The sequence below is a fragment of the Acanthochromis polyacanthus genome, chromosome 18, assembly GCF_021347895.1.
Source record: "Acanthochromis polyacanthus isolate Apoly-LR-REF ecotype Palm Island chromosome 18, KAUST_Apoly_ChrSc, whole genome shotgun sequence".
Lineage (NCBI taxonomy): Eukaryota > Metazoa > Chordata > Actinopteri > Pomacentridae > Acanthochromis > Acanthochromis polyacanthus.
The window spans coordinates 15,057,249-15,082,250 of record NC_067130.1 but is presented as its reverse complement, the minus strand read 5'-3'; the positions used below and the strand labels follow the sequence as shown (position 1 = coordinate 15,082,250).

The window sequence follows — 25,002 nt, the reverse complement described above, 5'->3', positions numbered from 1 at the left end:
GCTGTTGGCCACAGACAAACAGATACGTAAGATGGAGGAGAAGGAGGAGAGTGGGTGAACTCCTTTTTGCAGTGATTAAAGGAACAAAGAGCGCAAGTAAGGAGCGAGGGAGGGAGACAGAGATGAGTGAGATCTTGCTAATGAACCAACCACTTGAGAGGAGTACAGAAAGACCTCTGACAATGCTGTTTTCAAATGTGATATGAAATGTGCCAAAAAAAGACACAAACGGTCATTTGCACTCAAGCGGTATTATGCAAGGACACAAGCAGCTACTGTTCACAGCTGGCATTTTATAAACTGCAAGTAAACAGTGCTTTAAAACAGGGGTGGGGTGTCTTATATCACTGGTGATCTTAATTTCGATTATGATGCTTTTCAGAGGAATTGTATAGATTGTGTCATTAAGAAAAGTATCTGTAAGTATAGTATTTAATTTTGGAGGTTCAGATACTGCAAACAGCTAGGTCCTGCATGTCCTTTCTCATGCCTCCCTACCTGCAGGATGTTCAAGTTGCTGCTCTGGCGACCTTTGATGTCATTCAGCTGCCTTTCAAGTCAGTCTTTTGTCTTGTGAATGGACTTAACTCCACCACGACTGCAGTTGGCGCAGTCCTTGTTCTGCTCTCCTGCTGCTGAAAGGCCACTCCAACCAGAACCGTAAAAAGGTGGAGAAGGTGCAGCGAAGTGCTCACCAAAGATGCAGAGCAGAACAAGGATGCTACAGTCTCCAAGTGGAGTTGGAGTCTGTCCGTGTGGATGGAAAAGTCACTGGAGAGGCAGGATAATACTGAGGTCTGCCACAACCTGGGCAACATGCAGGTGAGGAGACACTGGGATTTAGCTAGCTAGCATCAAAGCAACAGAGACACGAATCACTGCTTCTGGCCAGAACTTTCACAAAAACACAGAGCCAGAACAGGATGCCAAGATTTGGACGTTGGGTCTTCAGCCTTCAGTCCCAGTGTCAGCCTTTGTTTTTCAGGCAATCATATGCACATCTTGTACTGCATTCCAAATTGCAGGCTTTTTACTTTCAATACATGCTGCAGCTGCCGATACAAAGTACTGTCTGTTCCATCCAGTGTGCATAGAATTGGGACTTATTATTTTGTCTTAAAATTGGCCTTAAGCCGTCTTGCTCATATATCTTTTGCAGTCTGTAGTGCGAAACAAAGTCGTCTATCTGTATGTTCTCAGCAGCTCAAGCATTTTGAATACTAAACACAGTGGCGCATGTGAGGTCATTTCCTTTGCCGATCAGAATGGCCAGCAATGCATAATTGCTTGCATACTGCTAAATGGGACCAGATGTATAGGACACCCTGGTATGGGACATACTAAAACTTTTCCTGGCATACAGTGTTGTAGGATAAGTACAGGAACGCACCCAGAGAATTATGGTTCAAATATTGGCTCTATATCATCTTTAAAAAAGTTTTGAGAATTAGTGGTTACAGTGAAACTGGAAAAACTAAATAATTCTCAACTTTTTAATTAACTTATGTATCTTAAATATATTATCTGCATGAAACTGTCACCTAATACTGTAGAATTGAACCATGATCCTTATTTAATTTATTTTTTTATTTAGGAGGAAGTATGCCTGTCGAATAGGGACCACTTATGTCTTTGACTGCGACAATATCTTTGAGTCGTTTTTCAATTGGCAATTCATGGTTAATGAGTCTGTTAAGTATCTGTCTCCACTTTTTATCTGAGAAAACTCTCACTTATTTTTCCAAACACATCTCTTACTTTTTTCTGAAAAGCTAAAATGAAGCTTTTCAAAATCACTACTTAAGAGGAGAAATTCATGTTGTCACAAAACAGAAAACAGTGAAAACAAAGTCTGAAAGTAGGACATGACCAGAAGATCTGTATGTGCATTTTCATACACTATCTTAGCACACAACCAAAAATGCCTTGGGTAAATGGCAAGCAAAGAACAACAACAATAGCCAAATCACTACTGCATGTGCAATGAGTTTTGTTCTGAAAACACTCTACCTTCTACTCTATTTGCTAAAAAACTGCTGCTGCTGTAATACTTTACTTATAAGTTGAAATATTTCATACCGTAGAGGAGATAGTGTTATTTCATTCTGTGCTTATTGGTAGCTGATTGTGTGGAGTTAGGCTTAACCAATGGCTCGCATACTGCTGTGAACCTCTTTTCTCATCTCTCTCCTCCACTGGTGGGCTTTGGATCTTATGGGCCCCCAAAGAACCACAAAACACAATTGTGAAGCTCACATAAAGACCAGAAGAATCCTATGAACTCAAGGTCTGCAAACACTATTTCTGTTTACCTCACCAGAACCCAGTTCATGTTATGTAGAAAAGAACAACACCAACAATGCCTAGCCTGGGATTGTCTGACTAATGCTTGTTGTTAGAATGATGTACCGTACATGTGTAAAAAAAAAAAAAATGTAAAAAAAATAGAAGAAAAAAATGGCCAATTTCTTATTTATAACTCCAAACTCTTTCTGTCTTATCCATCCATTCTCTATACACCGCTTTATCCTCACTAGGGTCACGGGGGTGCTGGAGCCTATCTCAGCTGACTCTGGCGAAGGCAGGGGACACCCTGGACAGGTCGCCAGTCTGTCGCAGGGCTACATATACAGACAAACAATCCCACTCACATTCACACCTACAGGCAATTTAGAATAGCCAATTAACCTCAGCATATTTTTGGACTGTGGGAGGATGCCAGAGTGCCCGGAGAAAACCCACGCATGCACAGGGAGAACATGCAAACTCTGTGCAGAAAGATCCCAGGCCCACCCTGGGATTTGAACCGGGGATCTTCTTGCTGCAAGGCAAAAGTGCAAACAAATACAAACCTAATTTCAAATTCAATTGCATCCACTTATTTGCAAAACAAATTCTACATAGAAGATTGCAAAGAGTCCATATAGATTTACCATTGTAAAGATCAATCTGAAACAGACAGATCTGAATAATTAATCATTTCCTATCGGACGACTGTGAATTCTCCACAGCCTCGGGTAACATTCCTTAATTGCCTGTGCTTTATAATCAATAGTCTAAAACACACACAAAAAACAGCAAATCCTCACACTGGAAAAACCTCAAACCAATGTTTGCATTTTTACTTGATAAATGACCATCAAAACTGTTGACATTTCAGGACCTGCGGATCATCTGATAACCATACTACTGCCGGTTGTTAGCTTGGAAAATCCAAACTGAATCTCCATGTAATTTCCTATCTCCATGTTAGGAGATACAGGAGAATCAGTTTGGCATTGGGCGAATTGAATCGCGTTTCCCTCCCAGGAAAGTTTGGTACAACCAATCATAGCACGGGAGGCGGGAGTTAATGCTGCGTCATCTTCAGCGCCTGGATTACCCATAAAACACCTGCGCACCTCCCGTAACCAAACACAAACATTCAAGATGGCGACCGCAACACATCGGTCTTTCACCACCGCTCTTTCTTCTGTTTTGAATGAGCTGGATTTGACCTTAAAGCTGCTGTCCGGAGTATCTGTTTGTTTTCAATTTATGTATCATTTTTTAACAAAGCTTAAATGTGTTAGTCTAGTTCGATACTATAATATAAAGTTAGTATAACGCGATATGAAAATTTATTCCTGAGCTCCGCCTTCCTCTCATAGACCCCCATGTTATTCCAAAAAGCGCCGGTTGCTGCCGACCAATCAAGTTCGAGCTTCAGCTTTGTCATGCTGTCAATCAACGGTTACGCGCACAGCAAGCAAGCCCATGCAGAGGTGGGCGAGCTACGCACTACGCAACCGCGCGCACATTTGTTTTGCTTGTGGAGGAGAGAGCATCAGGGATCAGCAACTTCCAGAAAAGTTACCAATCCCACGGCTTGTCAGGCCAAGAGACTGCAGGACGTTTTTTGGCTCGGGGTGCTCGCCTCGCTCCCCGACCACGGCCTCCATAGCCCGCCTGACGGCTTCGTTTAGATGCCCGACCTCTGGAGGAAGATGTTGGGGCGTCTGGGACATACTCTTCGTCAGAGGAATCATGCAATTCTGAACTCTAGATAGAAATAAATAAACAATGTAACACATATACACGCGTAAATGCACTAAGTTTGATAAACAACGTCATTGAGAGGGATACACGAGTGTAATCACATATTGAAACTTTACTAGTTCGTCCTAGCAGATTCATGTTATTCTGGTATTAGGACAAGTTAGACTCAATACAGCATTCTAACGTAATTCCTTTATTATTTACTAAATGTAGAAGAGGGGAAAACAGCAAAACAGGCGAGATGCTGCAGCACTCCGGGCACTTCTCTCATGTACTGCGCGCGTGCACAAATAAACTCCGGACAGCAGCTTTAAAACCACAGCAAGAAGTAGCCGCTAATCGTTCGGAAGGAGCCTTTTGTTGCGTAGCCTTTTCAAAAATAAGTGTTGTACTTGAGAGTACCCCATGTATTCGCAGATTTTTGTGACAAAAACGGCAGTAATCATTCACCACAACGCTTTCTCGGCTGCATGCCATTGTTGTTTGGACTACATGGACTTCAAGGTCGATTTGTTTGTGCGTCACATCCGCGTTACGCTGATTGGTTCTTTCTCGTTCAAGCTGCATTCGTTAGCCCCTCCTTTTTGAAATCGTCTCCTATCATCACAATGCCAGACTGCCTTTATTTGTATTTATATTAATACATAAATAAAGTCAGTCTGGATTTTCCAAGCAAGCCGGTTGTAATTCTACCAACCGCACACTTTTATTCTGTTTCCCACAGTGACACACACACAGTGCCACAGTAAACATACGCAGTGAGGCCATGTGCTATGCATATCAAAGAGACAATGTCAGGATTACAGCGTGAATAGCCCACATTCTGTTGTTGACATTTAAAGCGAATGCTTACACAGTGAAATCTGTTCCAATCAATCCTCTGTAGATTAAACAAATAACCACCCATCTTGCCAACACAGAGCAAAACAACAAACACGAGAACGAGCCATAGATCGCTGAAAACATTCTCGCTTTGCATAAACTCACATGCACATACTTATCTCCATCAAAGACAAACAGGTTGAGACTTCATTGATCCCACTGGGGGGTCATGAGTCCATGCACACATAATACACTCTAAGCTCTCCACAAGTTTTTACTGTCCATCTCCTCATAGTAATCCCAATCTTATTTAATCCAGATGGAAACTCCCCTTTAAATCCCAGGTCAAATAGCATGCTTTGGGAAAAGGACTGAAGAATAAAAGCAGAAAGTGTTGTACTGTGTTTAGGCACTTTTCAGAAACTTTCCAGCATACCAATTAACCCAAACAATCCGTCGTTACAAGAACGAGGGTGATGCCTGGCAGCTCAAAAAAAACGAAACTCAAATCTGTTACCATGAACACTACTGTAATTAGAACTGACTGTGGAGCATGAACTATTTCTTTGTTGTTTTTTCGACAACCAAACCTGCAGCAATTGAACAAAACTATGAGTTTACACAAGGTGCTGAAAAACTGCGCACAAATTCTTCCTCTAAAGGCATCTGTAACTGTCTATGCTTTGACAGGACAGGCTGTAAAGATGTAGAAAAAAAATTAGAGGACAGAGAGAGCCAGGAAGCTGGTTTTATAGGTAACGAAACATGTCATTACTGAAGTGGGACTGTAGTGCCTCAATTATGCTCCGCTTAGTTCATTCCTCAGCGTTTTATTGCTGCTCTTTATACCTTCCCCTTAGTTTGTGCATGCAAGAAAGAAAATCACCATTTTGCATTTTTACTTTAATTGCTCACTTTCTCTTCGATCACTGAAGCTCCCATTTACACACACATCTGCTCGAATGCACCTAATATGCAAGAAAACAAATCATACAGATAACATCTGACCACGTTTCCCTCCGTTTTTCAGTAATATTTCACATCCTTTATGTTGGAATTTATGGAATTCAGTCACGGCCCACGTAAGGGTCGCTACTTCCCATTCAGCCACAGAGACTCCATTGTCATATGAACAATAGGCATAATTTGTTAAATGGCCATGTGAAATTTAAGTGGCCCACAGAGTGAGGCTACGGAGGAGTGACTAGAGATCTGGCAGCGATACAGGCAATACGGAGGCTAGCAATTAATGGTACTGTAAAAGTTCTCTCTCCGTCAACCGCTGACCTTTGATATGTGCAAATGTGCTGACTGTTAACTGAGCTCTCACCTGCAATGCACACAGTCTGGCATACAAGCACCCACTTTCATCTCTCTAATTGTAGCGGCTCCAGTAAGTCGATGTAGTGGAAAGAGTACTATGCATGAGCACACAGACCTTGGATTTTACAGCGGTAGTCCTCTCAAACAAAGAGCAAACACACACATGTTGTATGCATACGATGACTTAAAATTAATGAGTGGACACGCATATTGTATATCAGCTATTTTATGAGCACTATAAACTATATAGTTGTGTGCAAAAGTTTACACCCCAAGGTTTATACACAATTTTCTAATTCCAAATGTTGTACTTTTAAACTCCCAGAGATCTCTGTAGATTTCAGAAGATTGTAGTTCTAGGTATCAACTCGCAGAGATCACTTAACACAAACCCTAGACAGGTTCAATGCACAGAATTCTATTCAAGCTGCAATGCTAAAATACTGATCAACAAGAAAGAGCAGCAACATATCTCCCTCCAAAGAGGACAGTGATCTTATTTTCTCTTAACATATTGAATAAATAATATAATGGTACTGATTTAGTCTCAAATGAGGACCTACGAGTTTTAAAAGCAATGTTTATGCTCTGTGTCCGCTGAAACAATAATGACCACAGCTAGAACTGTATGATTTCCGTTCACAGACAAGATAGTCTGTTTACTTTTCTGATATCCACATGACTGCAATGACTCATAAATGTTCAGAAAAGTTTAATAATTGCTTATTTGTGATGATTTGCACTGCATATGTGCAGTTCAAACACACTGCTACATTGCTTTTCAACCAGATTAATCTGTTAGTTGCTTAGTCAAATAAGTGTCAGAACATGGTTAAAAAATATTGATCAATGTTTTCCAAAGCCCAAGTGGATGTCCCCAAATTTCATATTTTGTCCACTCCAAAGATATTTAGTTTGTTGTCATACAGTAAGAAGGAAACCAGGAAATATTCAAATTGAAGAAGCTGTAATCACAACATTTAGATTTAGTTTTATTGGCTTTTGCCCTATGTTAGATCAGATAAGATCCACCTCCCCCAAGTTAGCGATTACTCTAACGGTTTGTTGTTGAGTAATTATTGCAGTGTACACAGAATAATAGATTCCACCAAATATCAATAAATTCTGGATAGAATTTTTTTTTTTTAAAAACTAAGAAGAGACTGTTTTACAGGACAATTGTTTGAAGCAGCAACCACCTTGGTAGGTGCAAGCAAAAGCTTTCTGAATGTACCTCACAGTACTGTTGCATCAAAATATGTAACTAACTCCGGGGCGCCCATTCTTTTGCATATAACTGAAGGTCTGCTTTTCTGCTGACTCACAAATGATGACATTGCGGGCAATATAACTCACTTAGTTTTACTTCAAATGTGCTCTTAATTTTTTTCTTAAAACTCTCTCATTTCCTGCTCTGACTTCCCAAGAATAAGATAATTATTCAGATGAGAAAAGTGAAGGTCAGAATAAAATACTGCAGAGAGCGTCCTTCACTGATGTTCTAAAGATGGTATTTGCGAGTATAGTTTTTGTCATCTAGCATACTAATTCCCTTGCATTATGCCACCTTTATATTTTCCTTGCATAGTTCCAAACTTTTATCTCCTCCTGCACAGTTTGTGTACCTGAAAAAAACAATGTAAAATATACTCTTTACTAGAATATATTTCTTAATATATCTTTTTCCTGTTGGTTTATTACAACTCATAGCCCTGCAGCTCAGACCAGGACAGGGCAACCATGAGATTTACTCAGTTGTGTGAAGGTATTGTACCCCAGAGCCCTACATACAGTAATAATTTATCCTTTTGATCTGTATTCAGTATAAAACTCACAGCAGAGAATTTCTGGGCACTGCTGCAGGGTCAAAATGAAATGGACTGACTCAGAGATAAGAGAAGGTATTAATTAAAAGTTAAGTTCAGTTTTCAGTTGTTGGTACACACATTTGTGTCTCTTCCTCTTACTTTTCATTTTTCTTTCTGAATTTGGCCAATAGGTCCCTATAAAATCCAGAATACAATTTAAAATCCTTCTCATATACAGAGCCCTTAATGACAAGGCTCCATTGTAGCTTAATACCGTATTGTACTATTGTGTTATCCAAGAAGAGCACTTTGAGAAGAGTGCAGAACTACTTGTGGTTCCTAGAGTTTAAACGCTAAAATGGGGGGCAGAGCCTTCAACTATCACTTCTGTTGTGGAATCAGCTCCCAGTTTGAGTTCAGGAGGCAGATATGTCCTCTACTAGATTAGACCTTAAACCTTCCTCTTTGATACAGCTTATAGTTCTGACTGGCTCAACTGACCATGAACCATAGCTATGCAACTATATTCCTAGACTGCTGGGGGACTTCCCATGATGCACTGAGCAACTCTCCTTCAGTCTCCATGCCACAACTGTATGCCACAAAGTTTGTATTTTTTTTTTCTCTCTTTGCAGGTTTGCAGTCAGCTGCAGTTACTGGTCTCACCAACCTCTCCAATGTTTATTGTTCTGTTACGCGTCGTCTATTTTCTGTCTGCTATTCTTTTGCTCACCCCCTCTTTATCCTCACCCTAACCAGTCGAGGCAGATGGCTGCCCTCGCTGAGCTCTGGTTTCTTCCTGTTAAGGGGGAGCTTTTTCTTTCCACTCTTGCTGTGGAACTGCATAAAGGGAACAGCTTGGAATTGTTGGGGTTGTGTCTATGTGAAGTACTTGAAGACGACCTAAGCGGTGAATTGGCACTATGAGTAAAACTGAATAGAACTGTGTTGAATAATTTGGTTAATTATCAAACTAAAATGCTATTAATGTCAGTCATGTGAGCAAGTTTGCATCCTGATGTGGGTTGTTAGTTGTGTCTCAGTGCAGACTGATACAATCTCTTGCACAACTGCAGACTCTAGACACCATGTCTAGATGGAATAGCGTGTCTTGTAAGTAAGTAGAGCAGCAGCAGGCTTTCAAAAACTTTCGATAGCATACATCTTATTTGTATTTTACAATATACCAGGCTTTGCAAAAGTTCTGTTACACGGTTTCATGATTTTTAGAGATGTTCACATGTCGGAGTGAAAAATTCCATTAAATAAACTGAAAGTTCTACCTTATAGACAGGTGTCCTTAATACAATTTTTTTCTCCGGTGAAGTTGTATCAAGATGGAAGTCAAAAGAGTTGAGATATCTGCTCTCCTTCATGCTGGCCACAACAAGTTTGACAGAGCCAAGCAGCTGAACATCAGCCGGATGACCGTCCACAGAGTCGCGGAGAGGCTCAAGAATGGTGAAGATCTTTCAGTGATCTTTCAAGAATGGTGAAGACCTGAAAGATCTTCACCATTCTTTAGCCTCTCCGCGACTCTGTGGATGGTCATCTGGCTGATGTTCAGCACAAAGGAGAGCAGATATCTCAACTCTTTTGACTTCCATCTTGATACAACTTCACCGGAGAAAAAAATTTGTATTAAGGACACCTGCCTATAAGGTAGAACTTTCAGTTTATTTAATGGAATTTTTCACTCCGACATGTAAACGTCTCTAAAGATCATGAAACCGAGTGTAACACAACTTTTGCAAAGCCCGTATATTATAATATCATGGTTATTTTTGGTGACATTTGACTGTACGTATAGACAAAACCAATATTATGCATTCATGTGCCATTGTATTCCCTGAAACATCGGAAGGATATGCTGAGAAGTAGCAGCAGGAAATTTTGACTTCAGAAACACTGGCTTAGTTATCATTCTTGGCTAGCAGGACCTAATTAATTGCTGGCACCATAAAAGTTGGTCTCCGTCTATTTTTAGGTGATTGTTTTCAGAGAACAAGTTCAGGAAACAGCATGGCTCCTTTATATCTGTCACATAAATGGTAACAACAAGCCTCAAAGAGGAAATGAACTTGAATAACAGAAAAGTACTTATTTCTGTTTAGGAAAATCTTGAAGCTTTTGGAACTGATCAAGGTGAGCTACAACTTTTTAATTTCCTGTTATGTGGAAACAGAGTTGGCAAGAAGTCTACTGATCTCAGCTACACTGTTGACAGTGAAATCTGCCAACAAGTCTAAACACACAGATGCATTGACAAAGCCGAGGACACATGAAGACAAAGTGAAACATGGAGCAAAGAAAAACATCAAAACAGGCATTCAAAGGGAATATTTTCACTACTAAGTGTCGCCTGTGAATGCTGTCGGTCCCTCTGATCGGCAACATTTATCTAGCGTGGGAATTCACATCCAAACTATAAACAGTAATCTCACAGTCTCACTCTCCAACACGCATGCACATTGTGGGTGTGTTTGTGTGTCTGTGTCCTTCCGCAGATGAAATGGTTGCTGTCAGTAAAGCCAGAGGGAGGAAACGAGCAGATTTGTAGTTTTGTAATTTAACAGCTTCATTCCCTCATCTCAGGGACTGTATCTTCATCTATGCAGCGTGACTTTATATATGTAGCTATTCACAGAGATCGAGGGCAGGACACAGGAGGAGCATAACTATCTGGGACAGTGCAGTCTCCACTGCTTGGTTCTACGAAGACACTAACATCCACACAACTGTAACTCAGTGCTGCAGTTAAAATCAGACTAATATAACTCTCACAAATGTGCCCATATCCATAAACTGTAAACTGCAATTTCTCTCTGTATATTTGCATATACAAAATTCAAAAAACACAAGTAGCGAAATTGGTCATTTGTCATTAAAATAGTTGTGGATTGTGGGCCGTTTTGTTGGAATGCGGGTGTGTGTGTGTGAGAGAGAGAGAGAGAGAAGGGTCAAAATGGGAGGTGGGGAGTTATGTGACGGGAAGTGAGGTACGCTGGAGGGAAAGGGGAACCTTTGGGAGTGGAGTACATTTTCTCCTCTTTCCTGTTTTGCCTCGGCATGTTAAACCACCTTCTTACATCATCAACTTGGTTTCACTCCCTCCCACAGTGTGTGTGAAACTCAGAGAATATTGTCAAATACACCGAGATGGAAAACTGATAAGCTAAGAACTTCAGTATGTCTCTCTTCTACATAAAGTGCTCCATCATTAAAGGTGCTCAAAAAATGTCAAAAATGTGTGTTAGACAACACAGTTGCTATCAAGACACCCTCTCATGTGTTACTATGGACCAAACAAAGAAACTCCATTTAATCCATAAAATAAACTGTCCATGAAAACTAAACAATCACTCATAGTACATGTAAATTCATAATATTAATCCATCCGTCTTGCAAGCAGAATGTGTCTCTTTCTTTATTTGGAGAATAACTCTATGGAACATCCACTGATCCCCTCGCTGCATACCACGGAAACAGTGAAATTCTTCTGCAAGAGCCATGTGAGTTAAATTTGCTCAAAGACATTACAAAACTCAGAGGAGGTTGCCATTTTACACTTTGTAGGCGAGAATGTGAATTAAAGCAATGAGAAAGGTCAGGAGAAGTCTGACCCCATCTCCCCAATTCCGTATGCGTACGTAAAATATACATAAACATCATGTTTGTTTGTTTTAATAATTTACTGCGACTGAACCCTTACTGACCCCAAAGTCTGGAATGAATACATTATTTACAGAAGTTTAATAGTTGTTTCTGTAGGTCTTTGAAAGCTCTGTGACATGAGACTTTAATCAGTTCCAGGAGATTTTCATCTGTGGCGTCTCATAAAGTAGAGAACACCCACGACAACGCTGCAGTCAAACAGCCTTGAGAACCATGTGTATATGCTGTTAAAAGCTGTGTTTTGGAGGGGTCAGTACGTTGAGTTGTTTTTTAAAAGACTTCATGTTGTCAGGGAGAAGCACCAGAAAGGTTTTATTTGGTACCTGTTTGTCTGAAAATCTGAGATCCCAGCCTGTTTATCCGTAAATCGGAGTCAACTTCTTATTCAGCTCCCTCCGGCTAACAGTTACTGGCTCAAGGCCCGCCCAGAGCAATATTGGACTGGTTTTTACATCACAAGAAAACAGACAACACTGTACTCTGTGTTTGGGAGTGGGGCGTGGGAAAGAGAGAAACCAGAGGCTGTTTCTTCAAAGCTGATGCAGACGGTGTTGAAGTTGCCGTAAATGTCACAATTTTCATCTGTTTTGACAATGACAAAACTCAGTTGAAGTTTTTTTTTTTTTGTAGATTTACATTGCAGCTTGTATGGCTGAAAATGCCTCAACTTCTTGACTGGGTGTACCATTAGGAAGAAAATGTTCAGGAATTCCTACTTAATATGGAACAAACGTCATGAGGGATTTAAGGGAATTCCACTGTAATGCAATTTGTTACAGTAAAAGATCCCTAAGGCTGAAGCACACAGCGCTATTTTACACATTACTTCTCCCCATTATTCTGTGTTTCTATGTGTTAAAGCTGATGATCCTAATAATGGTGCTAACACACTATAGCAGAAAGGTTCGGGAAACTGATGGCACCTTTGTTACAATTAAAGATTTCACTTTCATTGTAAATAGAATTGCAAAGTCCCTAATCGGTGAACCTCTAAATAACTATGGGACATTTTTCCATTCAAGAAAAGCTGTGATTCATTACAACTTGAGTCCTATTTTCTTAGACAGGGTTGTAATTCTTATTGGTAACACTGAGAACACAACAGCATCTCTAAAAACAAAGGCAGACAAAGCAAGAACTCCAGTGAGCCCTTCTATAAATCAAAGCTGAAACAAAGCCAAATAGAAAAGTTAGACCCAACTGTCCATTGTTTACATTCACCACAGTCTATAGACAGACTTCCTATTCTGACTTTGACCTTTGCTCTGTTATGTCCTGAGGCAGTGAAACTAGATGGGTGGCCCAGATCCTTCTAAGGTTTGATCCGGACAGGTCGTTAAACACAGAAAATGTCACACCTTTACACAGACATACTCCTAAATTCACAGAATCCCAGAAAGCATCGACTTCTTGTCAAATACTTGCATGCCAGACTTGCGTTTTTAATGCGAAAGAGCAATAGGTACTGCCTTTAGGTGTATGTTAAGCCCAGGCGTAAACTAACCGTGACGTCACCCGTTGGTTTCAACGCCGAGAAAATGAAGTCCGGATTTTGCTACTTCCTGGTCGCCATTTTGGATTTTTTGAAGCCAGTGACGTAAAAAGCGTCACCAAACAGACTGGACCGGAGAGGAACTAGGGGCAGGACCAATCAAGTACAGCCACGCCCCCTGGCTCCGCCAACTTTAACGATTTATTTAAAATTCAGTATTGATTTATTTTAAGATCGGCCACCTGATCTCTCATTTTGACCATGAAAACTAACAGGAAAAAAATCCTGAGCTGCAGAAAATCAGTCTATCAGATTTTATTTTTTCCAAAAATGAATTGGGGTCTATGGAGCAAAAGCTTCTTGGAGCCAACCCTAGCGGACAGCGTGATATTGCAAGTTTTTGACACTTCCGGGTGGGCTTCAATTTTGGAGCCAGATGCTACGTCCACTTTATATACAGTCTGTGGTTAAGCCCTCATAATGCAGAACTAATTATAAGTCACTGCTTTAGCAATACATTCAATTTTACCATGCTACAAAATCATCATGAGTTTAGTGACAACATTTTACATGTTGAATTTACCCTCATCATTTCTTCCATGCTGCACAGCAACATGTGAATTTGAATATGACTTCAAGTTTCACTGCCTTTACTGTAAAGCTTGTATCTTGGTCATTACAGGGATTCATGTTGTATCTTGGTATTTTCAGAGCTGTCTTGACTATCCAGATCTTTCAACATATAATAATATGTCCACATTTTCTATATTAGCCTTTAAATTAAGGGAAAAAATGTGAAGTTGTTATGTTGGTACATGTATCTTACCATAAAACACTGGCAGTAGGGAAGGTTTCATAATAATGTAGGGGAAATTGTCTATCAAAATGCCGATAGTGGGATACTTAACGCCTAACAGAAATGTCATTATTTTAGTGTATCTGTCATTATTTTACCGCAGTGCTATTTCATATACAGCAGCCCATTTGCAGAAGTGGCAGACCAAGCAAATGGCTGTCCCCTCAGCCTCAAACAAAGGATCCTCCAAAGGCCAATTTGGGCACACCAAAAGCCTATTTGCACAAAGGTGACCTACACTCAATCTTTTCAATACAAACTTTGAATGACTGTAATTAAGTACTTCTTTGCTCATGTACTGTCTGTCATGTGTTGGAGATATTGCAGTATTTGCTGCTGCATGTATCAATCCTATGTTATGAAATAAGAGGGAATTTGTAACTCATTAAACTGACTTGTAGGAGTATGAAAATGTTTGAGGAAATTAGCAAACACATCACTTTACAGAAGTGCGATCTGTCTTGATAACATGAATACTTTGCTACGTACAAATACGCAACAAGCTCCGGTTCTGCTCTCTCTTGAGAAATGATATTAACACGTAGTGATTGCCTCGGGTAGATATTAACATCGAGATGATGCAATTTCAAGTTCATGAGAAATTCAAGCAAGAGTGAACGGGGAGGAGAGAGGACTGCGTGAAGGTTGTAACTATGATTACATTTGATTAATTTCTGGATTTTTTTCTGTCACTGAATCACACGTTGAACAGACAAGCAACTAGCAGTGTTGGAAAAGTTAATCTTTTAAGAGTAGTTTAACAGAAAATTAGGAATACAAATCCCCTTAGAATCTGGTGGGTTTAAAGAATTAAGCTAGCCAGACAGTAATGACGAGAGAAAAAGGAGTGAATCATAGAACAACTGAATTAAACTAATTTGACGTAAATAAAAAAAAAAAAAAACATCTGTTGATGCTCAACCGGATTATTAAAGGCTCTGTTGTTACCATTACAGAGAAGCAGTGACTGACTTTTCTACTAAGCCTTTAATAACAGCACCAGAGACATATTGACAAAATAGTGACATCTTCTGAAACAACATCTGCTTCAGGATGGTGGCACAGAGTATATATGCTGACACAGAAATGTGCTCAGTCAATTTCTCAGCCCACATGAATACAAGTGCACACAATGAGGCCATACATCTGGAGTTTGAGTGGAGTGTGTGTGTCAAAAGGCTCAGTTAAAGCTGTTGCTGAGAGCCACATCTGCTAAGTGGGGCCACAGCATTCAGTTATTATCAACAGCATATGGACTCCAGCTGGATTAATAATAAGAGTCAATATTTCAGCATACTATTATGTTATTATCCTATTATGAGGCGTGTGCAAGAAGCTTTGCCTTGAAGTCCGCTTCCTCCACCTGTGTACACATCTGAATACAGACACAGTCGTAAATATGCTGTGTATTATTTAGGTTCACAACTGACAAAAAAAGGGATAAGGATAAACAAATGACCTTCATGTTTTGGCAGAAGAAAGTACTTTTATTTAAGAAAATGCCGTTCATCTGTCATGTTTTCACATGCATTGCTGATTTGTTCTTTTCAAAAAATTTTAAATGTAATTTGAGTTTTATATGTGAAGAAATTTAGTGTCATCCTACTAAGATTTAACTCTACATTTATGGCTGCAATAGCAAGTTATAAAACAAAGAACATTAAGATGCTAAACAGTAGGAATTAGTGGTCTACAGGGCAGAAAACTATGAAATGGCCAATTGATTTTGATCTTAACGAGCGATCAGTGCACGAAGGCTACAAGTGCACCAACATGTCCGGACAAGCCACCCGAATGAAATTGAGACACACTATGCAGATCATTTACTTCAAACATGATCACACTCAGAGCATGTATAGATGCACTCTGCAAAGTATATGTTTATGATATCCCATATAACAAACACTCCATACCCACTTCTACCCTCTAAACCCCAGATCCACATGCACGGTGAAACCACCCCCGTATTCTGTTGCCAAACATGTATCAAAATCCCTTCTGCTGTCTGTGATTTATGACTCGGTCTAATTGCATAGCTGTTCTGCAGGGAGGCGGGTCGGGAGGCGGAAACAAAAGCTCAAAAGAAGGAGAAATGAGGGCAGGTCTTGGTGTGTTAAAAGCATGTAAGCTACAGTCAGGTGTTTCTGAGACACTGGACAGTTTTTGAACCAAGACACTGCTATCAAAATCCACAGAACTATGTCACATCCACACATATATAATAAAATATATACATATCTTATTTAGAATTGTACTTAAATAGGCCATTTTTTATACTTAGTAATGACAAAAGTTCAAATTCTAAACAAACTCTTGTCTCTGTCCTTGGAGAAAATGCAGCTGGAGTGTGCTCTTTGATTTCACAACCATCAAAAATATCTAAACAAGTACGATCAAGACAAGAGATGTTCGCCTTGAATCTTTTCTCTATTGTGCTGCTCCGGATTTTTTGGTGAGACCGTTTCACAATAGCTCTGTGTATTGCTTTTATCACCAAAGAGATCAGTCTTCATTAAACACAGCCTGCATTCACCACTACAGGGATGAAGGAAGCGACAGACAAACTCAGCAGTGGTTATACATATAAAGCACCACTATGTTGTGAAATGTAAATTAAAACAAAGTCACAGAAGTTACAGAAAACAAAGCTCTTTCTGACATATTTATTGAATAGCACCGAGCAGACGTGCTTCAGCGGAATACAGAGCAGAGATTTACACGGGCAGAGAGGGAGAGATAGCAGAGATATGTGAGTAATACTGGGATGCTATTATCTCTTTAGCCAGTGTGGCAGCAGTTTATCACAGCGGTCAATCACCAAGTAATCACTATCTGCAAGGAACTCCTTCCACTTTCACTGCCTAAGAACACTTAGTCAGCTTCCACTGCCTGGGCCACTGAAGATAAAGATGTTACAAAGAGTAAGTGAGCGGGCTCAGTGACAGATTGCATTAGGTCGTGCTTTATTCACCATCCTTTATTTAACGAAGATTTATAAGCACACTGCAGTACCATAAATGTGGCGGACTGGGTGAGGTGTTTACTTAAAAAAAAAATACAGTTCCAAAACAATTAGCTGTAAAGTTCACTGACACAAATCAAGTATTTAAAATAAATGCATTGATTGGATTCATCTCAGTTGTAAAAACAGCTGCTTTGGTCTGATTTATATCTGCTTTATGTCTGTTTTGGATTGTTTGTTGAATTTACCACCTTTTGTTCTAAGAAAGTGACCTGCATGTTCCATCAATTAAGGGTCAGCCAATTATCCGTGTTTATATTTTAACCGATTACTGATAAAAGTGAATTAATTTATAAATGTGGTACTTTGGCTGTGATGCAGCTGAATCTCCATCTGATTAATTACACATCACAAATAACAGCCCGTCAGCTTTCAAGGATAAAGCCTGAAAAGCTCTCTTTTAATTAAAGACATGCGAAACATAAATACAAAATTATATTACAACTAAGTTTTGTGGTGGAGGGTGCATTTTTCTAAATTTTGACACAGAGGTTTTCCTTTTTACTGTTATAATGTATATCACTTTAAATATCAGTTATCATTGGTTACTAATAATTGGTAATCAAGTGGTATCAACCCTGGAAAAAAAAAAACACACAAGTCAACTCTGCTATCAAGTGGTCAAAACTAATTTACTTGGCTGAGCAAATAATCACTTGCAGGCTTAACAAATCTAAGTCAGTAAATCAGCAACTAAGTTATCTCGGTGAACAACACCTGTAATCTTCAATTACAGGAGACTGTACTGATCCCGATCACTGCCGACCTTCAACCTCTCCGTCTTTCTTTGCCTCTTGTGATCCGCACTGATCCCTGTCTGGTACTCTGGCTCACTCATCTTCCCCTGCCACCTTAGGAATGCCATTCCACCAGTCAGTCCATAACTCCCGCTCAGTGTTCCCAGTAATCCCTCTTCTCCGGCTGTCCTGAGCCTACTTCCTTCCTCACAGCTGCTGGCCGGCCCGGCTTGCTCTAATAATAGGACAACAATGCCCGCCCCACGCCCGGACACACAGAGCTGCACTACTACTTAAGAAAAAATAACTCAACATCTTAAAACCATGCACTAAATCCGATTTTTTTTGTTTTCCCCAGTCTGAAACAAGTTTGCTGTAACAGCTTAATCGCTTTAAATAAAAAGGTCAAAACGGTTAATTAACATAAATGTTTAATGCCCCTGCAATTACTGACATCTAACTTTAAAAGAGCAACTTTCTAAATTGTTGACATTGAGCCCTACTGTGTGTGGGTCACAGACTGCAGCATGTAAACACATGTTGGTGGAGGAATGATGATGAGGCTGCACACACAACTGAGCTACTACCTACCAGGACACTATAATCACGCAGGAGCTGATAAATGAAGACTACACACTGCTAAAGTAGCTAAACACTACCTTGTGCCTTTGCGACAGATTATTGGAAAAGGACTACTCCTTCTGCGCACACACACACACACACACACACACACACACACACACACACACACACACACACACACACACACACACACACACACACACACACACACACACAGAAGGTGAATAAATATCATCTTTATGTTACACTGGTCTGGCAGGTTAGCCCTAACTTGCACACACAAACACCACAAAAAGAGAAGCATTAATCAGAAGAAAGTGTAGGGAGAGACTAGGATTTGCACTTTTTTTTCTCATCTTCTGTTGCCCCACTTGTAGAAGCACAGCTCAGAATCACATGTTACAGCTCTTTGTGTCTTTGGATCAAAACATTCTCCTCATTCGGCTCTTCTACAAAAGACATTTCCATAAAAGTGCACCAACACTTTGCCCCTTTCTCTGACAGATCAACAGATCAGAGTGATTATGCGTCTTCCCTGGCACGTGAAAAGCTTCCCTCCACACCTCCCTCTTCTCCTCAACCCCCCTACGCCATTGTACCAAGACAGCAACCCCAAACAAAACCTCACAAATGCTGAAACTCAGACCCCCGTTTTCCTCTTAAAGAGTTACTGGTCAGTGAAAGGAGGAGGGAGAAAAAAAGAAAAGAGAGCGGAGCTGGTGCTCACCTCAGACAAGGTCCCACTGCTGCCGGGAAAACAGAAGGAAAACCATCTTCAATCCACACAGAAAACCAAGAGCAACAAGTTGTAACTCCTGAGATTTCTCCTCCCCTCTCACACTCCTGCTTCCTTGCTGTGTTTCTCCTTCTGCCTTGCACTCATTCAGCCTGCAGTAGCTGCAGTGGACTGAATAAAGTGTGCTTGTGGGGCGTGTGTGAGTGTGTGTGTTTGGTCCTGTGGACTCCTGCAGGGGTATTGACTCTTAGCAGGGTTCAGGTCCTCCCACTTCTCAGACTCACACAGTAGGAAAAAAAATAAAAAAGCTCACCCAAACACACAAACAGAGGGCAAGAGAGTCCTGTCTTTGTCTGGTGTTGCTTTCTCTCACTTCCTTGCGCTGTGTCTTCAAATGTCTGTAACTCCCTGCTCCACAGCCCCCCTTCATATGGAAAGCGAATGAGAGAGAGAGATTGTGTATGCGTGTGCACATGCTCGTGCACAGGGAATGCCGTCGTGCCTCAGCGCCCGGGGCTGGGAGGAGGAGAGGGAGGAGGAGTTTAGGCATCAGAGAGCTGAATTCCTACCTCACATCCAACCAATCAGACGCCTTGTTGCGGCTGACCAAAAACCGCGGGGCCAGGCCGGGCCTCACGACCACACTCCAGCTTTAAAGCATTAGCTGAAGTTTGCTGGGCACTTCTGCTACCTTCTACAGTGGAATAGTGGATGCTCATTGGTCTTTCTATCTTGTGCAATATTTTGTTGTTGGCCTGTAGCTCTGCCTAATATCTCAATGCTAAACACTTATTAAAACTGTTTCAACTGTTCCATTTCAGGCACAAAAGCAAGTCAAAGTGTTATAAAACTCTATAAGTCACTGAAAACACACTTCTCTGTAAGCTGGAAATGGCATAAAGCAGATCATCTACATCTGCATACAATGAGAGGTGCTAAAACAAATTATTCAAATCTTTTAATGTGGAAACCAATACAAGCCAGCTTGCAAACTGTATTAGAATGAAAGATCTAATCACCACATGAGCATTCCAAAGCTACAGAGGTGATAGGTTTGATAAAGCAGGAAAAACCTGTGCTTAGATGTTTTCTCGTCTCCTCCCATGTCCTGCTCTCCTTCCTGCTGAAGAACAAAACTCTCGCGTTTCTGCTCTCGTCCTTGGACGGACATTTGTCAAGCAAGGCATTTGTCCACAGAAGTGACAGCAGACCTCCCCCTCCTCCTGCTACTTCTTGTGCTTCACCTTGTCTCCTCACGCTTCTCATCACATCTAGTCACACTAACTCTTCATGGCTGTGTACCGAGGATAATATCATATGGTGAGCTTTGGGCCAAACTGTGATATGTTTTGGTAACACCCCTCTGCTGGATGCTGGGCAATAAAGTTAAAATTTTAAAAGTGTTGCTTTAACATGTATTATAGGCAAGACTGTAACATTTACTAAACTAGTTTCTGAATGTCTAATTCAGAGATTTAAAAGGTAAAATGTGTTGACAGTGTGTTTGAAAGGCATCTTATCTTGTTAAAAAAAATCACCAACATAATAGAATTTAAAAAGCCAGCAGCTGTGAAAACAGAAAGAATTGCCAGATTTGGAACTTTCTCACAGTTCTTCACTTCCTAATCTGAGACACAGCATTAGGGCTGGGTGTCAATCTAAAAGTTTCGATACCGGTACCAATACTGATACCTTCACTTCGATACCGGTTCCTAAACGATACTTTTTTCGATACCAGTTTTACAATATATACTCTAACAGAATGAAAATTGCATTACACATTAATTTTCACATCTTGAGTTTAATTTTCCAGTGATTTCCAGTGCAAAAGAACATTTGCAATCAATGTACAGTTCAGTACATACTGAGCCAACTTCGGCCCCGGACCCTTCCTGGCCGACCCGGAGCCGGTCGCGGCGCACCGCCGCAGAGGAAATGCGCCCGTCCGGGGACGGCCCGCACCCGGGGAGAGATCCCGCGAGGGGATTCTCCCGCACCGAGTGGCCGTCCCTGGCCCGCCGAGTTGAATCCCCCGGGCGGACTGCGCGGACCCCACCCGTTTACCTCTTAATGGTTTCACGCCCTCTTGAACTCTCTCTTCAAAGTTCTTTTCAACTTTCCCTTAAGGTACTTGTTGACTATCGGTATCGTGCCGGTATTTAGCCTTAGATGGAGTTTACCACCCGCTTTGGCATATACTGCACCGCGCACTATTGACGTTCATTTTACAAAAGTAGAGTTACGTTTTAGAACTCAGAGGCATCTTTTCCCACTTCGACGAAACGCTACACAACTGCAGTAAAGTCAATGTACCTAACGTGAAACCTGTCTGTGAACGGGCGGGGCGTGCCACAGCATGTTTTTTTCAGGCTTGCCGCAATCACGTGTAATGTTACAGCCAATCACAGGTTTGCTTTATCATAATCACGTGATAAGTACCGGAACATGGAATCGAAAGACGAGGCTTATTTCGATACTCATTACTACCGAAACATTTCGGTCGGTGCCATTAAAGAACCGAAGTTCGGTACTCAGCCCTACACAGCATTCTGTCTGCAAATGTCTGACAAAATCTCAACTTAAAATGCTGCTGTTTCATCAGAATCCCTTTATTCTAATATTCTAATATTCAGAAAAAATAAATCATATGCACTAACCAGATTCTGTAAAAAACAAAAAAAATTCTACACTCCTCTATACAACCATGAACTGCTACTGATCCAGCTGCAACCAACAGTCATGTGACAAAAATTATGGAACCTTTTGGCTGAACTGGGCTGAACTGCAGGCAGTGATTACTGAGTTGAGCCACCATTTTTTTCTGTCGTACTTGTAACAGCTGTGGGCATCTGAGCATATTGATTCCAAGTTGTTTTATTTTTTTTAATTTAAAAATCAACACAATCAACTTCTTTTTTGTGTTTCTTGTACAAAAAAGTTTTTTTCCTATCTATAACTCTACTGCTTCCACAGAGGTGGGGGACTTCATACTGCAGTTAAAAATGATGATCTGATAAAGACTACATTGACAAGATGTTTCCTTTATTCATCTACGTCTGCATTTATAATTAAGCTAACCAGGATGTCAAAAGGTTAGAATAAAATGATAGCCTGCTTCATGTTTCCTCCACTTCACGTTTACTTAGTCGTGGCCCTGTTTCTTAACACATCCCATAAAAGTAAAATGATACAAATTGCTCTGGCACAGAGGCCATCTGTGACATTGTCAGAGCTGGAATAAATATGTTGATCTATTACTTTCATATGTTTCTTGCTTCTCAGGCATTCAGCACAACTGCAGATAAACATCTTGTCGTTGAGGTTGTCTTTTTTGTAGCACACCAAACCCTGATCACTCGACACATTTTGCCGAATGACTGCTGCTTTTTCTTTTACTGAATGACTTCCACATTTCCAGAGCAGTTTCTAACAAGTTGTGGGGTTTTTCATCTACATTCTCTTGCTGAAAAATCAGTTTACATGCCAGTCAACGGTGGAAAACACAGATGTCCACAGGCATTTACAGGTGTCTAGAGCTCGACTTACATAATCTCATGAAGTAATGACAGTGAAGGGTTAAAGCTTTGACTAAAGAGACGGTGACATACTTTGAGCACAATAGCTTCCAAGTTGCATGGCATTCTTAATTTTCACCTGAGTCTAACTGCTATCAGCTGTTTGTTTTCAGCATTTAAAATAAGTACATTTAAATTTAGCATGGCAAAACAGTGTTCTCAAGCCAGCTGTTTGAGCCAGAGTTTGGCTAAGATCTAATCCCACCTTCAACAAACAATTAGCAGGAAAAACAGTGAAAAAGTGGGGGTGAGAGTAAAAATGAGAAAGGCAGAAACCCCAAGGCTGAAGCGACACCGTGAGCGAGTGCTTTGGTATGTAGGCTATAGAGTTACACAGGGACAATAAAGTGAAGCAGTGACGTCCACTCCTATAGACAACTCTGACACACCTCTCCTTTTATCTTCCTCTTTGTTCGTCTCCTTTTCTGTCTCTCTAATCCCTCATCCCCTGTCGCTTTGTTTGTTTTCCTGAGTCGATTTGTGTGAAAAGCTAATGGCAAGAGCAGTGAATATAATGTGTGCTTGTCTAATCCGTGCATAGATTATTATTTTTATCTATTAGCATGTGAAAGTCAGGTTAACAGAAATGAAATCTGCATAAATGAGAGTTTTTATAATTAATCTCCTTGCGCTTTAAAGCAGAGATGCTGCTGCCAAAATAGAGTTAAGAAAATAAAAGCATCAGTGGAGAAAAGGAAATAGAGAAGAAAAGGGAGGATGGAGAAAACAGAGTGTGCATGATGGCAGTACGCAGAAAGAAAAGCAGAGAGTCAGTGTGAGAAAAGAGATGAACCTTCAATGACAAAAGCCAGAAATGGTGTGTCTAATATGTATCTACAGTATGATCTGCCTTAAGAATTGCCTCTGTCATTCTATACTCTATCGAGTCCCTGGGCACTAAACAAATTTTAAATGTTTGTGCTGAGGCACACCTTAATGCATAAACAAAATGACACTGTGCTCCTCGGAAAGCTGAGTCAGAGGAAAATTACCACATAAAATGGTCAAGTTACATCAATACAAATCAGAGTGACGGCCTCGCTATTATCACTGTCTCCTGTTTCCTCTGGCTCGCAGAGGCAGAAAAAAAGGGAATGTGTATTTAAACTGGAGGTAGAGTTGAACATGGGGCATCAGGAATGCCAGCATCTGCCATTTTAGAGACAAAGGCACTTGTGTGCGGCACGTGGGGTCAGAGTGCTACCATGCCTACCATGCCAGCAAGTGCTTTTTGTAGAGAGATTCAAAGGGGAATTCAGCTCATAAAAGGCGAAAACTGCGGGACGCACAATGTAACGTGCACGCTACAGAACAGAAAACCCCCATTTCACTAAAAGCTTTATCGCACTTCTCTCACGCCTCTTACTCCTTATGTTTACTGTCAACCATCTAATCAAGGAAAAATCTAAATCCCCCAAACCACCACCTCCTACAGAACAACATGCTCTGAGCAACTTGTCATAAGAGGAGCGCTGAAATTCTCACTATTCACAGATTCCAACATGCAAATGTTGTTCACTGCCATCCTGGAGCCTTCCAGCACCCAGCATCCTCCGTATGAGCTATTGTAGACTTTACTTTGATCTGATCACGCAAGACACTGTTATTTTGGGAGGATTAGTTGTTCTAGAGGAATCCTCCATGCTTCTTTGAGAGCTCTCTTCAAGAGCAAATCCTTCCCTTGGTACAAATAGATGAAAGCGTCCCTGACAAACACAATATCGTAATCTTAAGACGAATAAAGGCACATAAAATAAACAGATATAAAACTGGTATGCCTAGTTTAATTCAAAGTATCATTTTTATGATGTTTTTAAAATCAACTACAAACACCTTAGATTAAAGGAGTATCTCGGACAGACAAATCACAAACCAGGAAGAAAAATCTACAGTTAAGCTTATTTGATTATTTTTCCAAACAATGGAGAAAGATGGAAGCAACAGGCACATATTTCCAAAAGCCTCCAATACTGGAATTAAATGCTCATTTCACATACTAAGTATATTTAAATATTTAATATTGTACTATTTTTATTTTTTATTTAATTTCATAATTATCTACTCTCTGCTCTGTGTAAACACATCTTGTAGTTCTGCCATAAAGTCCTAGATTTTTTGTCACAAGATTGTAGGTTGCAGCCCAGTTGCTAATAAATTCACAATCGCGCAGAGGAATGCAGATATATTTTGTTTTTGTTTTTTTACAAATTCTGACTAAAGTAAACAGCTTAAGTAATTTTCAAGACACATATCAGGATTTTAAGATTCCATTTTTTACATTTTCCAATTGAACAGCACCTCAAGATGAGCAGTTCAAGGACCATAGAAGCTTGAGG

The 25,002-nt window shown here is 40.5% G+C and overlaps 1 protein-coding gene across 7 annotated transcripts in view; it reads right to left on the bottom strand.

The window, feature by feature from the left end:
- The window catches only part of dab2ipb (DAB2 interacting protein b), a 193,140-nt gene that overhangs the window by 125,970 nt on the left and 42,168 nt on the right, over nucleotides 1-25,002 (bottom strand). Inside the window, exon 1 of one of the 7 annotated variants that reach the window (XM_051938118.1) lies at nucleotides 19,083-19,405. The exons of the other annotated variants lie outside the window; for them this stretch is intronic. The gene's annotated coding sequence lies outside the window, so the exon portion shown is untranslated. Of the gene's footprint in view, nucleotides 1-19,082; nucleotides 19,406-25,002 lie in introns of those variants that run through there. 7 annotated transcript variants of the gene reach the window in all.